The sequence below is a fragment of the Oreochromis aureus genome, linkage group 10, assembly GCF_013358895.1.
Source record: "Oreochromis aureus strain Israel breed Guangdong linkage group 10, ZZ_aureus, whole genome shotgun sequence".
In the NCBI taxonomy this organism is placed as follows: Eukaryota; Metazoa; Chordata; class Actinopteri; order Cichliformes; family Cichlidae; genus Oreochromis; species Oreochromis aureus.
Window position 1 is genome coordinate 30144389 of NC_052951.1, and position 11467 is coordinate 30155855.

Here is an 11467-nt window from a genome sequence, read left to right on the forward strand (position 1 = left end):
AAAAAAATTAAGAGCTTGCTATTGGTTCTTTGTCTTTTGCATGTCTTGGAGACATTTTCAAAGTTGCTTGATAAGATACCTGAAGGAGTATTTCATATCCTGCCCAGACACTGCTCCATACAGGTGCAATTGACTTCATCTAGTCAGGCCATCTTTAATGGTACAAAGGAGGTAAAATTATTCAAAGTTATACCACCTTTCTTGCACAACTATAACCTCAGCTAGTTTGTTATGAGCAGCTTCAAAGATGTCCGTCTGGTGACAGTGTAGGTGAGTGTCAGCAAAGGGCTGTGCAGAACCTTGCATTTTTCTTTAGACTTCAGAGAGTAAAACCTTAGTAGTACTGTGTTGGATCCTCGTTTTTTCCTCCAGAACTGCCTGAATTCTTAATGGCGTCGCTTGAAAAAGGTGCTGGAAGCATTCCTCAGAAATTTTGGTCCATATTGATTTGATAGCATCACAAAGTTGCTGCAGATTTGACAGCTGCACCTATATGATGACAATCTGCTATTCCACCAAAAGTGCTCTATTTGACTGAGATCTGGTGACTGTGTTGGTATAATGCACTCAGAAATGGATACCAAGAAAAGATCCCCTACACTATTACACCACCACACCATTAGAAAATAATTTGTGTTTAAACTGAGTCATTAAGATCTGATGTGTGTGACAATGTAATGGTAAAAACTGTCATTGAACATGCTGATCTTCATCATCATCATCAAATGGTTTTCCCCTTCATGAATAACCTTAGCTGAAATAAATTAAAACAGTAAGTAACTTATTCAGATATACATCTTGCATATATAGTTTTTTCAAAATAAAAGTCTAGCCCCAAATCTAGAATCAAAAGAACCTTATTTTCCCAGTTAGCGTGCATTCATGCAGGTTGATTCCTGGTTATCTCAGGAGGAAATCATCCTGGACAGAAGCAGTTAACACATTCAGCTACACAGCCACTTTAAGCACTTTCACGGAGACAGCCTTAGTCTTTTTTGATGCAAAGAGCATTACACTTTGGCAAAAATCCCAAACATTACAAGGGATGGTACTAACTTGAGATTGCTGATAGGGAAGCTGGACTAAACAACATGTGACAAAAGCAGAATGAACCATAAATCCCATCCGGGGCTCAGCGAGAATGAGAAACCATGAGTGGCTGAAGCGAATGGCCAGATGTGGATCGGTGCTGCTGAGGAGCGAGACAGATTTATGGCCTCTTCTTTAATGAGGTAACATCCTTTTCACTCATAAGACTTTTAAGAACTATTTTCTGGCTCCCACATACAAGAAAAGGCAATTTTGTTAGAAGTGACTTGAATATGTAGAAGGGACGGCGGGGGGGGGGGATAATACTAGAAACAAAAGTAAAATTCAACAACTTTTCCTCCGTAGTCACTGAAGCAGCCTGTGCAGAAAGGAGTTCTGGGAGTAAAAGGGAGGGTGGTGGAAAAAAAAAAGAAGTTACAGCAAACATAAACAGTGCAAAATGATTTACAATCCTTTTCTTGTGTGAATGGAATTTGCAGTTTTGATGTCTGTAAGTGGTGGGAAAAAACTAAATTACACTAAGGGATCAGCATTCTTGAGAAACATATACATCAGCTGTAGAGATAAAGACTTATTAAGACACAAACACTTTAACGTTTTCTAACCAAACCTATTCATACTTAAACATCAATTAGCAAAATTAAGATGCCAGAAGTGGATTTTAATTCAGCTATTACTAAAAAGCTTCCATCATTGTGCTTTGGTTTATTTTATTTAGTTATTGAAGTTTTTGTTGCATCATAAGTGATGCTGAAGAAATCTGACTTTATTATACTTTTTAGAAATTTTAATTTGAACACAATTTAAGGCAAGACAATCTCCAGTTATTTTGCTTTGGAAGCATTCACTTCTAAAGACAGCTACCCATTAGCCTTATAGCCACACCAGGAAAATTAAAAGGTTTCTCATCTCTTCTGAGCATAACTTCCAAGCAGCGACCTTTAGGCCTAAAAGGTGAAGCCAGAGGTACCAGAAACTGCAGTTCCTCTAATGGCCATTTGGCTCCAATCAATCTCCGTAGACTCCCATGTTCAAAGGCCTAACTATGTTTACAGCCTGGTACAAAAAACCCATTTGTACATATTTTTAAACTGCCCTACAATCCTTATCCTGGACCTCCCAGCCGTGTTTGACCTGTCAAATAACGTAAGGTTAATTTTATTCACCGACCTTCCAACAAGAGTTTGCTTCAGGTTTGATAAGTGCAATTACATATTTAGATCATTTTTAGTGGTTTGCTAGATTAAAAAAAATAGATGACTAATCTTAAAATAGTTTTTAAAAAAACATTCCATGATTACAAGAATTAATGAGGAATATGCTTATCCTCAATGTCAGAATTTACAATTTGTATATCTGAGAAGTAGAGCTGAAATTAAAGACTAATGTAAACACCTGCATAGCTTTTTTTTTTATATATATGTTGTTTCTATGTCTTTATGTGAAACAATCTCAAATTAAATCACAATTAATTAATATTTTTACCTTGATTGTGATAAGTGTTGAGGAGTAACAGAATACATGTACCGGCGTTACGTATTTAAAATACGAGTAACTGTATTCCGGACCTGTTTTATATATGCACGGAATAGTTTTCTATACGAGATTGCTGCTAAAAGTGCAGCCTTACCCAATGTCCACACTACTGTAAATCATTTTATATTAAGACTTAGAAACCTGGTTGGTATTGGTATAGCGAGTAACCTTCAGTAAAAGTAATAAATCACACAGCAATAGTACATTCATGTAGTTGTAAAAAGCATGACAATATATTAAGTAATCCAAAGTATTCAGAATACGTTACTCTCATTGAGTAAAGTAACGGAATACGTTACAAACGTTTTAGGGCATGTAATCTGTAATCTGTAGTGGAATATATTTTAAAAGTAACATTCCCGACACTGATTTTGATTAATCAACAATTATCATTAATACACACAAGTTTTGTACTGTAAATGTGCTCAGCTTGGATCATTTTTTTGGTGATATGATGGTGCTCCAAGTTCGATGATATTTTTACTGTGAAAAAAAAGTCTCCAAACAACGAACACGGCATTTTTGTTTGCTACAAACTGTTCGAGTCTCGCAGTCAACTCAGTGTTTGAGTTTTATTCCATCACGTTTCCATGTCGCAGACGGGACAGGGCAGTGTCATGTGACAGCAGTGTGCTTTAAAGGGGACGGTAGATAACAGGGAAGCATTTGCAGAATTTTAAAACAAACAAACAAAAAATGAAATTACTGACATGGACAAGATTACAATGATTAGAAGTTCAGAATGTTGGTTTTGATTCATCGATTCATTGCGCAGCCCAATGATAACAAAAAACAACCAGGATAGCAACATGGCTTCCAAATGCTAAATCCAATCACATGTCTTTTCCAGACTTTGGGAACAAAAAATCAGCAGGCATTTTAAAAAAACCAAAAAAACCAAAAACCCGTTTGGTTTGCCAGTGAGGACAGAATTAAACCATTCCTGGATTTTTAACTGACATCTCACCAAATATTGATATCTTCAAATGTAATTCACCTAATGTCCTAATTCTCATCAGTTTAAACAGACTGTCATTCTCCTGAATATTTAGAGAATGTTTAAAATCTTTCAGTTACTGACACATATCACTGAGTCTTTGCTTTCTGCAGACTGAAATACTAATAATAGCCACTTCACCCAGACTCTGGACTTTGGGGCCCTTTGACACTGTTGGGCCCCAGGGCCTATGGCTATTAGACTCCATTTTAATGACGCATGTTTATACTGGCCTAACAAGAAGGATGCTTTCACTTACCATAACAGGAAAACACATCTCTTCATGTCAGTTTTTCACCAGTTATGTTCTAAAAGTTGCATACAGCTGTTTTTGCCCAATATAGGAACACATTCCTGCCCTCTGTATTACCTCTTATCAAACCTAAGCCTCCTCTATTAAAAATACAGAGAGGTGATTAGGGCCCCACAGCAGATTGCGTCGTATAAAAGTGAAGGGCCTCGGCTTGTTTTTGCTGAGGCTGTGGGCGGCCATTTATGAGCTGCTAACATGAATGAAACAAGGTTTTAAAACAGAGTGGGGAACAGAGGATTTGTGTGGCTGCACTCGAGGGCCTTGGCCTGAAACACTAGTGCAGATTGTGCTCGGGTCCTGAATGGCAGAGTCATCACCCTCTAACTCCTCTGCTCATTATACATCCTCTCCGCCTTCACTCAGCAGTGTTTGAACTGCACTGAAGGACCCTGCGAGAATGAGAAAACACCCAGCCAATTTCATGAATGGGCACAGGACGGGTCCGCTCTCAAAATAAATCAAGGAAAAAAACAAGGTGGGTAAATACCGCCGGTTTCGATGGCGACTGAGAGTGACAAGAGCTGACATTGAATTTCCGTGAAAGTGATGTAATCCGCTGGCTTGGGTCAGAACAAGATGTTATTATCTTAATTTGGGGTTCATTAATCGCCGGTGGAGCGGGCTGATGACAAGGTTTCCACCTTGTCCCAGCTGCACGGAGCTGCCAGCTGATTTAGGACGGCTCCCTGCCTCGGTATGTAAACCATTTTCAGCAGGAATGTATAAGCAAGCCATAAAAATAGGATTTGGCCTGAGACGTACAAGACAGATCGTGCCGTAAAACAACGCTCCCCATCTCCACCACAGCCTGGCGGGGGAAGTCGACTTGTTTTGGGGGTGGGGTTGTTGGTCAGTTCTCACAAGCAAACCAAAGCCCACAGGTTCAAAGTTCGGGCGTTTGGAAAAAGAGGGGGCATGTTTTAAACTGAGAATGGATTATAAGATCCAGGACACTGTAATCCTCCTTACAAATAAACTATATATAATGTACAACTTTCACGAGAGGGCTGGTAGGGAGGAGACGCTTTCACATCCAGGCAGGAAAACGCACGCCTGCCTTCATGTCTGCACACATATGCACATACCTTAGAACGTGATAATAAAGAGACGGCAGGAAAGGTACTTGGGTTGAACGAGGCTCTGCAACCCTGAAAAATATTGACAGCATGATGCAAGGTAGCAGCGCAGCTTAAAGCTTTCACATCAGTCATCTTTCTGGAATCAAAGTCAGTTACGTTTAAAAGCATGAGAGAGAAACCAAACGAGGGTTAATTTCAAGATTCGTCAGTCCTGAAGAGAGAGGCTCAACATAGCAGGAGCCTTTGCCAATGATCTGCCTCTCTTTAATTTCCTAGCATTAGTCGTGACTGAAAAACACATGACTGGCATTGTAATTTATTTCCAATTTAGAGAATACTCGTCTTGAACAAGTCACAGTTGTGTCTGCGAAATGTTTTAGAAACATGGATTTTCTGGACACTCGGGTAAAGAGAGGGGCTGAGCTGTCAACTGATCACCACCTGGTGGTGAGTTGGATCAGGTGGCGGGGGAGGACGCTGGACAGACCCGGTGCACCTAAACGCGTAGTGAGGGTGTGCTGGGAACGTCTAGCAGAGGCCCCAGTCCGCGAGATCTTCAACGCACACCTCCGGCAGAGCTTCAACAACATTCCGAGGGAGACTGGGGACATTGAGTCCGAATGGACCATGTTCAGCGTCTCCATTGCCGAAGCTGCTGCATTGAGCTGCGGCCGCAAGGTGGTTGGTGCCTGCCGTGGTGGTAATCCCCGAACCAAATGGTGGACACCAGAGGTGAAGGGAGCCACCAGGCTGAAGAAGGAGTCCATCGGGCTTGGTTAGCCTGTGGGACTCCAGAGGCAGCTGACAGGTATCGACAGGCCAAGCGGAATGCGGCTCAGGCAGTGGCTGAAGCAAAAACTCGGGTGTGGGAGGAGTTCGGAGAGGCCATGGAAAAAGACTTTCGGACTGCCTCGAAGAGATTCTGGCAAACCGTCAGGCGTCTCAGGAGGGGAAAGCGGTGCTCTACCTGCACTGTGTATAGTGCTGGCGGTGCGCTGCTGACGCCGACTGAGAAAATTGTCAGACGGTGGAAGGAATACTGAGGACCTCCTTAATCCCACTGACACGTCTTCCGAGGAGGAAGCAGAGTCTGGGGATGAGGGAATGACCCGCCAATTTCTGGGGTCGAGGTCACTGAGGCAGTTAAACAACTCCTCGGTGGCAGAGCCCCTGGTGTTGATGAGGTCCGCCCCGAGTTCCTGAAGGCTCTGGACGTTGTAGGGCTGTCCTGGTTGACACGCCTCTGCAATGTTGCGTGGAGATCAGGGGCAGTACCCCTGGACTGGCAGACCGGGGTGGTGGTCCCCATCTTTAAGAAGGGAGACCGGAGGTGTGTTCCAACTATAGGGGATCACACTCCTCAGCCTCCCCGGAAAGTCTATGCCAGGGTGCTGGAAAGGAGAGTTCGTCCGTTAGTCGAACCTCGGATACAGGAGGAATAATGCGGTTTTCGTCCTGGTCGCGGAACACTGGACCAGCTCTTTATCCTCTCGAGGATACTTGAGGGTGCATGGGAGTTTGCCCAACCAGTCTACATGTGTTTTGTGGACTTGGAGAAGGCATTCGACCGTGTCCCTCGGGTGTCCTGTGGGAGGTGTTGCGGGGAGTATGGGGTGTCTGGCCCACTGTTACGGGCCATTCGATCCCTATACAACCGTTGCAAGAGTTTGGTTCGCATTGCCGGCAATAAGTCGGACTTGTTTCCGGTGGGTGATGGGCTCCGCCAGGGCTGCCCTTTGTCACCGATTCTGTTCATAATTTTTATGGACAGGATTTCTAGGCGCAGCCAAGTGGCGGAGGGCTTTCACTTGGTGGCCTCAGAATCTCATCTCTGCTTTTGCGGATGATGTGGTTCTGATGGCTTCATCGGTGGGGGCCTCCAGCTCGCACTGGAACAGTTCGCAGCCGAGTGTGAAGCAGCGGGAATGAGGATCAGCACCTCCAAATCTGAGGCCATGGTTCTCAGCCGGAAAAGGGTGGAGTGCCCACTCCGGGTCGGGATGAGTTCCTGCCCCAAGTGGAGGAGTTCAAGTATCTTGGGGTCTTGTTCGCGAGTGATGGGAGAAGGGAGCCGGAGATCGACAGACGGATTGGTGCTGCGGCTGCAGTGATGCGGACGCTGCACCGGTCCGTCGTGGTGAAGAGGGAGCTGAGTGTAAAAGCGAAGCTCTCAATTTACCGGTCGATCCACGTCCCGACCCTCACCTATGGCCACGAGCTGTGGGTAGTGACCGAAAGAACGAGATCGCGGGTACAAGCGGCGGAAATGAGCTTCCTCCGAAGGGTGGCTGGCTCTCCCTTAGAGATAGGGTGAGAAGTTCGGCCATCCGGGAGGGGCTCAGAGTAGAGCCGCTGCTCCTCCACATCGAAAGGAGCCAGTTGAGGTGGTTCGGGCATCTGACAAGGATGCCCCTGGGCGCCTCCTGGGTGAGGTGTTCGGGCATGTCCCACCGGGAGGAGGCCCAGGGCAGACCCAGGACGCGCTGGAGAGATATATCTCTCGGCTGGCCTGGGAACGCCTTTGGTGTTCCCCGGATGAGCTGGAGGAGGTGGCTGGGAGAGGGAGGTCTGGGCTTCTCTGCTTAGGCTGCTGCCCCCGCGACCCGACTTCGGATAAAGCGGATGAGGATGGATGGATGGATGGATGGATGGATTTACGTTTAATCCTAACCCAAACAACCCAAAGCAAACCGGCCCTTTTCTGCATTTACAGATTAAAGAGCTGTTTGTCATCGTTTTTCTTTCGCGTGTTTAACCATCAGAAATAATGCAGATAGCTTTCGGTGAATCTGAGCGGGGCTAGAGATAAGAGAAGATAAGATATTCCTTATTATCTCAAAATTTGGGAAGTTCGTGTTACAACAGTCAAAAGCTTAAAGTGTAGTAGCTCAGTAAAAGAGTTTGACAAAATCAAATAGCTCAATAATTTACTGAAAAATGAGCATTTAAACGAGGAAAAAGGAAAGTGGATCAGTGAGTAAAAATCTAAACCCTAATGAAATGCAGTAGCTATGTTCAATTTAGATGCAGTTGTTATGTATGACTAATTTTCTGCCCTCTTTGCAGGTATATCTGATGTAACTGAGTCCACAGTTCGAGAACTAAGTTAATTTTGCACGTGATTCACTACCACAGACTAAGCTGTCATGTGCTGTGTGTGTTTAGGTGTACTAACATGTGAGCATAAACATGTGCTGATGCACGCATCGTTTAGCTCGGGTGCTCCAACGTGGTTGTTCTTTTTAGATTGCACCTTAAATTCTAATACAAATATTTACCTTTTACTGCTTGGGGACGTACATACACTTTTTTGTTGCCCTCAAAGGTACACATAGTTACCCGATAAATGAGCCAAGAGCCTACATTTGTGTAAATTTCTGCTTTTCTGGCTGTATGTATCTGAGAAATGAGCAACTAGTGCAGTCAAGTCCGTGTTTAATTACAGTAAATGTCATGCAGATTGTCTATTTATATACCTCTATACAGGTGTATCTGTGTATATATATGTTCCAGATTACTTTCAATATGCCTGATTTCTTTATCAGGCATATTATTTATTTAGATTTTTCTTTATACAAAGAAACAAACCAAGAAACTAAGATATTAAGTCTCTTGTGAAGTTTTGCAGCTTTAATAGCTGAATTCAGTCTTTTTTTTTTTTAGTTGTATTTATGTAGTGCAGAATCAAATAATTAGTCATCTCACAGCAAGTTAAACTGTACAGTAAAAGTCGTACAGCTTTATAGAAACCCCACCAACCCATTAATTCCCAATGGGCAAGCCCTTGGCAACAGTAGGAAGAAAAAAACCCAACAGCAGAGCCAAGGTCGAGGATGGTGGCCATCTGCTGTGGTGAAAGAAAAAAGGAGGACAGGAATACAATAAACAGGATGAAACACAAGGAGACAGCATATGTGCAAGACTGTAACTGACTTTTTTATTATGCTGGTCCAGAGCAATACAGCACGCAAAAGTCCTTTAAACATCTTATGTCTGGATTTATTTTGCTTCTTATAGTATTTTTGTTGTAGAGTGCGAGAAAGTGAAAGCAGCTCATGTGAGGAATGGTTCAAGAAAAATTGCTGAACTAGACAAACTGACAGGGTCAGAGTTTAGTTTAGATTTGAAAGTGTAGCAGGCACATGCACATACATGCCAAGCATTTATCATATTGCTGTGTTTGGTGCGTGCCCCCCTGGCAGACAAAATTATATAAGATCTATATTCAAGATTTTAAACTGACGTGGGAGGTCCAAAGGGTGTCTAACCGAAAAAAATATATATATTCTTTTCAAGCCAAAATATATAAGGTCAAACAAAAATCAATTGAAATGCCGTCTTCGTGTTTTTAGTCACAAGGTTTTATATTTATGCAGCTGGCTCACAGGCTCAGTTGAAAATTCGGTTAGTGGGTGAAGGTGCTGTTATTTAGTTCAACGCAAACTACCTTGTCATATGTTGTGTGTTTAGGTGTAGTAACGTGTCGCCGTAAAGGAAGGGATTTCATGTCTAGAGGTAATGCTGCATGTGGTCCTCTGTTTGTTAGGCTCACGGAGGTCTGGAGAAATTCATGAGCAAAATTTAGTTAGGAAAGGGCTGGAGACACAGCGGGTTGTTGTTAAAATTCAAAATTATAAACTTGTCCTCCACAGACATTGTTTATATCCGATGAAAGAAGTTTCCCGTTTTTGATCCTTCTTCTGTTTGAACTAAATTTTTGCCAGATTTCTGATCTTTCAGACTCGAAAGCCATCCACATTTTAGATTTACTGTTGTCTTTTCTACTGTCTGCATCTCTACATCTAGAGGAGTTTGCAATATTTATGCATTGGAAACGTTCTTTGCCTTTGTGAAGGTGGTTGGGGGAAGAGGACAGTCTTACTGTGTTTACTGTCTCCAATCCAGTTTCCTCTGATATGAAACAAACATTGTTTTCAGCTTCTTAAAATGACAGTTTTTAATGAAGACAGTGCCAACATATTTAATTTTGATTGGTATTTTTAAATTAGCCTGCTCTTTTTCCCCATTATATTTATTTTTTGTGGTGGTTGTTTTATGGGTATTGACCAACATATTGTAGAAAACTGAAACTTTTCATGGTCTAACATATCAAGTTAGTTTTAAAAATATATTACCGATCCCATCATTGGTCTTTTTAAATGATCTTATGTACTGGTTAAACACAAGCAATGGGTAAGAGTTAGTAATACATATAAAGAGACTTCCTTCACAACAGGATATGCAGCTTTGAACTAGCGATTTGTTCAGAGGGTAATTTTTGGAGTCTTTGAGACTTGAACATGAAGAAGAATTTAAAAACCTTTTCTTTGGTTTGAATAACGAGTCAAAATGGCAGCATCAGTTAAACAGTGATGTCATTCACCTGGAAGTCATGGAGAAAGAGACACTGGACACCAACTTAGCAAAAAGCTGCTCTGCCGTAATGAGCCACTCCTTCATTTCCCAGCAACATTCATAATCTAGCCTCCGTTATTTATTCTGAGAATAACCGCCGCCGTAATTTGTTCAGCTCGGTGGCAGGCAGCGCAAATGCTTCTCATGCAAATGAGGTAAACGTGTACACCAAATTACAGCTTGTCATTCCACATAACACAGCGGCAAGTCAGATGATCCACAGGGGCGAAGGTCCAGACGAGCTAGCATGGGCCGAAGAAGAAAAGAGCTGAATGAAAATCTCCACGAGGCAAAGATGATTTCTTACTCTCTGAGGCTGCTGTTTGATTGGATTACAGTACGAGTGTGTTTGCAGGGGATAAATCAAAATTCAGTTTTTGCTGCTGAGAGCTGGTGAGGATTTGGGGAGGTGGTCTCACCTCATAGAAAAATTTGAGAAAAAACAATACGTACACACGAAATTCGTGTACTTTATCGTACACTGTTCTTTTTGTATATTGTCGTGTTTGGATGCTTACATGCAGTCTAATGCATGGCAAGGGTCATATGTTAGAAGCCCTGCCATAAAAAAAAAAGCCCAAGGGGCAAAGGGGGAAGGAGAAGAAAGCCGGTGGAAGAGGAGGAGGGGGAGGGTGGCGGCAGAGAGGGCGTCTGTTTTTCCTCAGGAGCGAAGCTGCAGAGCGAAGTCGACATGGAAAAGCCGGGGAATGGGAAAATGGTGCAGAGAGCGGCGGGATCGCGCCTTAGCCGAGCTCCCAAACTCACCCGTCTGTTCGACTAGACTGGGCTCAGTCGTGCTCACGTTAATTCAGCTGACCCATCATTCTTGTTTTTTCATTGTATTTTATTTCGTAACAGGATCATGAACTCACAATTAGGCTGGGTGAATTGATTGAAACAAGTCAATCCTCTACAATCCTTTTCTCCTCTTTAATGTTTCCCCTGTTTAAATTACGAATCTAAAACACAAACAGTGAGAATAAACGTGATGTGATGCACCCAACTGTTGAATCCCATCAAATATTTCAAGCTAAATGTAGCCCAGGCTATATAATTCCTTCTAATATTCTTACCCCA